The 7,075-nt window shown below is 40.4% G+C and overlaps 1 protein-coding gene across 1 annotated transcript in view; it reads left to right on the forward strand.

The window, feature by feature from the left end:
* Positions 1 to 3,579: 3,579 nt before the first annotated feature.
* LOC118477278 (uncharacterized membrane protein DDB_G0293934-like) overlaps positions 3,580 to 7,075 on the forward strand; it is a gene marked incomplete in the record, with an annotated part of 20,283 nt that continues 16,787 nt past the window's right edge. Inside the window, 1 exon segment of the mRNA XM_035968397.1 lies at positions 3,580 to 4,116.

Consider the following 7,075-nt stretch of genomic DNA (forward strand, 5'->3'; position numbering starts at 1 on the left):
CACACACACACACACACACAAACAAGTAACTCTAAGTAAAAGTGACTCTAACAAGGTCATCTTAGCAGAGACTGTGCCCACCGTTTCGGAACTTCACCGTGACATTAAAGATGGCTTCAGTATAGGGAACGTGATAGACTGTGCCCACGTCCCTCGTGACTCTTTGAAGCAGTGGAAGATAGGATTAACGCTACCATAAAAAATCAGATGACGGTTAGTGATTGCATATATCCTTAATAGGCTAAGTATTTACATTAAAAAACATTTCACATAATCACTCACCACCACCATCATATCTAAAACCATCGTTGCTCCCAGATGCTTGAAATACATCTATATACATTGAAACTCTTTCTGTAACAATTACAATGTTATAATAATATAATAATATTGGGCACTATCATAGGCACATTTTTCTACTAACCAGATGGCGTCAGTCTCATAGAAATGGACAAGGGACCAAAAAATTGTTTTTAATCATCTCTTGGTGAAAGTCTAGTTTAGCCCTACATTCGGGAACTTACTTACTTAGTCTTCTAGGCATAACCGGGGTTTTAACTCTCTTCCTGTGGCCACACGTTGATTGCCATGACGTCATGGGCAAAAAGTGCTTTAAGAAGAATTTATTACATGAGTTGTGGTGGTAGATCATGATTTATCCTACGAGTGAAATTGTCAAGTTGTAATCACGAGTTTCAACGAGTGTAATCGTGTTACTATGGTCAAAGAGTCTACATAACAAGAGGGGCCAATTAAAAAAGTGTCCTCAAAATTCGGTGGCGCCCTCTTCGCAAAAGCGCACCTTTAGCGAACAGAGTTATCCTACTTGAGTTTAAAAAATCAAAGTGAAACTAGCAAGTTTTTGAATGAATTTCGGAAGAAGTAGAAGAACGCTTTTTTAAAATGGTTACGCTGACAAAAAAAACTCTTCCGGAGGAAAGGGTGATTGTTTTCTTCGTTTAATTTGACTTTAGAATGAAAGGCGAGAGGTCATTAAAATTTAATAAAAACTAAAACTTCGTACTGAACGAACCCGAACTGCTGATGAACAGCAGTCGATCTGCGCACGCAAGGAGGTGCTATTCCTATTCTTCTTCTGGAAAAACGAAAGAGAACTTCAAAACAGACTGCAGCGCCACATGAAGCAAAGAGCATACTTCCTGCGGACACTTTTTGGCTGAGTGGCCCATCTTGTTATTTACTATCTTTGCTGTGATGCGCACCATTTGGCTCAATTTGGAACAAAATTAAGGCCAAGGTAAAGAATTGTGCCTACTCTCTACTATAGGGACAGTGGGAGACTGGTGTTTGGCACTTCATTTAGGTACCTATGGTGCGCACGTTTTGCAACAAAGTTTTTCTACGAGGTGGGGAGGGGGGTGGGAGGAGCGACTGCCAAAACATTGCTCGGTCTAGGAATAGGCCTAGATATCTTGTATCTACTACTACTATGATTCAAGTCTATAGATCTACTTTACTTACAGAAGGTTAGCCTAGAAGGCGAATATATTGCGCGAAGTAATTTATGCAATTTTTTATATTTCACGTGTGAGATATCGTCAGCTTAGGCCTAGCCTATATTTCACGTGTTAAATATAAGGATAGATCTATTTTTTACCGGAAGTGCAATGCTAAAACATCTTCAAGTATGGTATAAAATTATTTTAAGCATGGGAGGCCCCAAGTAGGCTTTTGTCCGCCTCTAGCCGGTGGCGTCTGTGGCCTAGGGGTTAGGCTACCGGACTTGTAATCGCGAGGCTGCGGTTTCTGGGATTCGAGCCGCGGGCCTGACGTTGTGTCCTTGGGATAGACTCTTTACACAAATTTTCATTACTTCACCCAGGTGGGAATGGGTACCCGCCATAGACAGCGAAAGATCTTGTCAATGTGTTAGTGTTTTTGCGCCTATAAATGACCGCTTGCGTTGTATGCTACCCAGGAAGTTGAGGTTGTTTCAGAATGCTCTTAGGTCTACTAGGGTAATGGTATAGATTGTGAAGCGCATAGAGTCTGCTGTTGAGCAGGGATTTGCGCTCTACAAATGCTATCTATCATCTATTTTTAGCTGAAGAGCCCTTCGTAAAGGATCCGAACTAGGTCAATCTGCAGATTAGACCACAACGATACCAGCTGAGTTAATCACGCACCTATGAGAGGATTTAGTGCCCCATTTCACATAGCATGGCTATTTGAAAGTGAGGTTGGACAGACTTTCAGTTTCACTTCTAAGTCTAGTGAGAGTCGCCGCAGTATGGGTTTAACGCCTCTATCAACACTATAAGGTTATCTAAGAAGCGGGACCTCCGAGTTGAACGTTCATCTCCGAAAGAACCCAACCATGATGTAAAATGACTGGGAAAAACAACAACTTCCAAGCAACCACATCCAGAATGGTTATGTGTGGGGTCGGTGGCCTAGTGGTTAGGCTCTCGGACTCGCAACCGTAAGGTCGTGGGTTCGAATCCCGTCAGGGAACCGACGTTGTGTCCTTGGGAAAGGCACTTTACACATATTTTCCTCACTTCACCCAGGTGGGAATGGGTACCCGGCTATAGACAGCGAAAGATCTTGTCAGTCTGTTAGTGTTTGAGCGCTTAATCAGCTGCTTGCACTGTATGCTTCCCGGGAAGCTGAGAATGTTTCGGAGTGTTCTATGGTCTGCTGGGGTAATATTATAGGGTAAAGCGCACAGAGCCTGCTTTTGAGCGGGGATATGCGCTATACAAATGCTATATTATAAATTATTATTATTATTATTATTATTATTATTATTATTATTATTACAATATTATAGTCGCTCGAACCGAGGAGACCAGGATGGATGCTACATTGATTGAAGTACCAGCTCGTCACTGGAAAAACTTGTTATATGCAAAATGTTTCTCTTCGTGAAAGTCTTTCATCATTTCCTAAATTTTTATTAACAGCGGGAGTTTGGGAAATGTTTCCTGTTAGTTTGCTGCCATGTGTTTCTAATATTAAACCCACCCCCGCCCCCAACCCACAAATGTCAACAAATGGGTAAAAAATCAACAACAGTAAAAACAGAATGACCAATAAGCCCTATTAACGCGAATGCTGTGAGTTCTAAATTAGACTTATTTCCACTAATTGTCGCGACGACGCTGGGTATTGTCAACATCAAAGAATTGATACACTGGTCTTAACTGCACTTCTGCAGGAGAGAAAATTTTGCACATTGGTGACCTCATTCGAGAAGCCAGAAAGTCGCCTTCTCGAGCTGAATTCTTACATTCACAAGAGAATAGCTACTACTAATCCTTCAGATACCATCAATGTCTTCCCATGAGCTGAGAAGTAAAAGCAAAACAGACTTATAATCATCTTGGCCTTCGTGTTGAGTGGAGATAGATATGAGCAGCGGGGTAAGGGCAGGATGAGCCGTCAATCACTGTCAGGTGACCCCGCCCTCTGGAGGAGTAATTCTCAGACGTGCGTGCTTACTCGCAGAATTCCGCAGTCTCTCAAGACGCCTCACGTCAGCCGAAGTTCCAGGGGGAGGCGACTGCTGGCAAGAAAGCGAAAGTAGGCGGTGCCGTCAAGACACGGCGGGAAGCGAACTCTTGGCGATAGAGCGACTGAAGCCGAGCCCGACTAAGAACGATCGTTACACAATTATCTGCGCCTTTAAGGAGGCAAGAATAACAGGCCAAGGAAGAGAAGGAAGGTAGAAAGAAAACAAGCGAGTATTATTGCCGGCTTTCTGTTGTTGTGTTTGGCCAAAGATGTCGGCGTGCGCTGGCTAGTTACTTCTCGTCTGCAAGGGGCTGCGGAAGAAATCTCGAGGCGGGAGAAAAAATTCCAGAGCGTTGGAGCGGATTACCGACTTGTTTTGCTGTTTGGCTTGTTTCGTTTCTTTTCTTTTCTCTTCAGTTCTCATGCGAGATTTTTGTTACGAAGGAAGTCTTTTGCACTTTGTAGTTCGGACCGTGGTTTCGAGTTCGCGTTTTATTTGGTGTCATTCGCTTGGAGCTCGGAGCAGAGTTGCCAGCTAAAATTTACCCGCTGCCGGGTTCATAATCTGCGGGCTAAGTGCTCAACTTGAGGAATAATCTCCAACGAGCAGTTCCCGCTGAACGGTTGTTCATCGTGTGGGTGAGTGTGAGATGTTTATCTTAGCGGGATGGCGGCGCTGGGGATGAGTGTCTTCCTTCTACATGTATGTAACTACAATGCAGTGTTTAGTGTATTTCATAATTCCTCCGCACTGATGTACACATTTATGTGAGGCAGCGTGGTGGAATCAGGCTCTCGCCAATTCCGGGGCCTGTAGAGTTATTGGTATCGTCTTAAAGCTTGTTTACTTGTCTTTATTTGAATGGAAAAAAACTCCTTTTATCTTGATAACAAGTCGAGATATCTGCAAATGAAGGAGGTGGGGGTTACCTGTTTTCAGAGGAAAAATTAGTGAAAAAATGGCCGCCAAAGATGAGTTATTTCCTTCCCTTGAAAGTCCCTGGTTACTGAAAATTTACATTTTTTGTGCCTTTAATCAACGTTTTTCAGAAAAATCCACACAGAAATAAGTTCTTTAATTGGCATGAAAGGGGTTGAGCCAAAAAACAAAAATTTAATAACAATTCACAAACTGCGGAAAAATGCAAGTTTCTTTACTTTGATTATTTTGACGAGAGCCTGATTCCACCACGCTGCCTCACGTACATGCATCTGATGTTTTGGTTGGGCTTTTGGCCTTCCACTCAAAAAGAAAAGAACAACCGATTCAAATGAAGATAAAATATTTTACCAAGTATCTTTATCTTTCTGTAGGTGTGTATCGCGTAAATTAATCATGGTTAGTTCCCGACCAACGACACCAAAGCAGCTCCATTTCTAAAACATGACTTAAACGTTGTTCAATAGGGTGCAAAACATTAAAGTACCATCATTTCAATTTACATTTTCTCAGATAAGGACCGGTGTAGCGATTAGGCTCTGTGCTCTCGCTCGCAGAAGACTCAAGTTCAAGTCCCGCGTAAAAACAATTGTTTTCGAATATTTCGGCCTTTCTACTGGGACTTTGTTATTTGTATCCCTCTCAAACTGGATTAGCTCTCATAGCCAGGGTCGAAGTCCACCCCCTAAATGATGGAAATTATGTTGATGAGGGCATATAAAGCACACACATGAAAAAAAAAATCTGAGAATTTGCACAATCACATAACATATTGTTACCCAACAGACCTGCTCAATGTCTGCTTTCCGTCGGTTCCCGAAGATTAGACTGGAAATTTTATGTCACCGTAATGGATGAATCAAGACTCTCTCAGCGGGCTTTTAGATAGTGGTCTATGTGTCTAGAATCTAGCCCATATAAATTACAGCGGAATTATTTTTCACATACAACGAATTTAGATCTAGATTTGGGTTAGTTTCGTGGGTTTAATGAGGCGTTAAGCCGTTGTTTTTGGGGTTGTTGGGTTTTTTTTTAATTTAGTCTATGTCGGGTTTGGTTTGGTTTGGGGTTTTTTTCAAAATTCAAACATATACGATCTAGATCTAGATATAGTTCCAATTATTACCATATAGTGCAGGCTAATATTAAGACACAACAGCTAGGATTCTTTCAATTACTATTATTAAATAAGTAAATACGTAAGTTTAGGTCAATTCAAGTTGGTCAGACCTTTTTTTTTTTACTTTAAAGTCTATTTCAATAACAAACTTGCAACCAGGAGAATTTTGTTTGCTGAAATATAAAGTCACTGTTAGGGAGGATATTCAAATTAAGGTTTATTAAAGATCAATGTCCCTGCAAGTCAGCAATCCTTCTTAACAAGTTCATTTCTTTTTATTTCGGAAACATTAGAGGCGAATTTTTATGTACAAAATGTGATTGAACTGATAAACTAATGACACAATAATTATGCTGCAGGATCACGAAATGTTTACGGTACGACAGGTAGGGAGTTTGAGATGAAAATGATAATAAATGATGCGGAATGACCGATCCAGTTATTAGTACTATTAGATACTCACGTTTCCTAGAAAAGTTGGAAAAGGTGATAAAATCCCATCTTTTTTGTTGAAGAAAACGTATTTTTAGTGTTTTTACCTCCTTGATCATCAAAGTAATTTCAGTAAAACTAAAGAGGGACAGAGAGAGTGAGTTTGAGGGTGGAATGGAAAAGAGAGAGAGAGAGAGAGAGAGAGAGAGAGAGAAAGAGAGAGAGAGAAAGAGGGTGGGGGATGGGGAAGGAAATGACAAGATAACTCTGGGAATGATGTTCGTTGTACATTATTTGTGTCAATCATATTGAGCTTTGAACTCTTGTTGCCAAAATGCGCTACGTAAATTATTTTTGTAAATTAGCATCTTGAATATTTATTACTACTGTATTAGGTCTTATAATAAAAGTATAATCATGATATTTGTCTTTTGTATTTATTTTATTATAGATCTAGTTCAGAGCGAAGATATTATGATGAGGTTGGTTTCGCGGGTGCATTAAGTTTCACCCTTGGTAGGTTCACTTTTCATTCTTTCCATCTGTCGTTTCTTTCTGTCTTCCTTTCTTTCTTTCTTAATTTTCCCGCGGCAGTGGATGTCGATTTTTGTGTCGATGTACTTCTCTGTACTTGAATCCAAAAATGTCAGGTTAAAGAAAAGGAAGCTGTGCCTAGTGCCTAGATTTAGTGGTGAGTTACCCACTATAAGATAATAATAATATGGCCGCTCTATGGCGCTTGCTTTGTCTGTGAGTACTAGATCTAGATGGTCAGAAGGTTTTCTGGTAGGCTTTTTTTTTGTTTGTTTGTTTTTTCATCGCTTTATTTTTTCAACCGAAGTAACAAAGGAGAAAAAGGGAATATAACAAACAATGTAGATATTATGCAGCTACGCGTGCCATCTTTTGATAAACCTTTTAATATTATCTTGTCAAGACTGATTACTCTAGCTATGGTTACTTTAAGAAAAACGAATGAATTGAAGCTACATATGAAATAAATCTGAAAAAGATGGGAAAGAACACTAAAACGTAGATGAACGAGGCCGGTGATTTTGTAGTTTCGTTCGTTAAAGTCAAGAGTAAGAGTAGGGGTGTTTCAGGGG

Source organism: Aplysia californica, unplaced genomic scaffold (genome assembly GCF_000002075.1).
Source record: "Aplysia californica isolate F4 #8 unplaced genomic scaffold, AplCal3.0 scaffold00056, whole genome shotgun sequence".
In the NCBI taxonomy this organism is placed as follows: Eukaryota; Metazoa; Mollusca; class Gastropoda; order Aplysiida; family Aplysiidae; genus Aplysia; species Aplysia californica.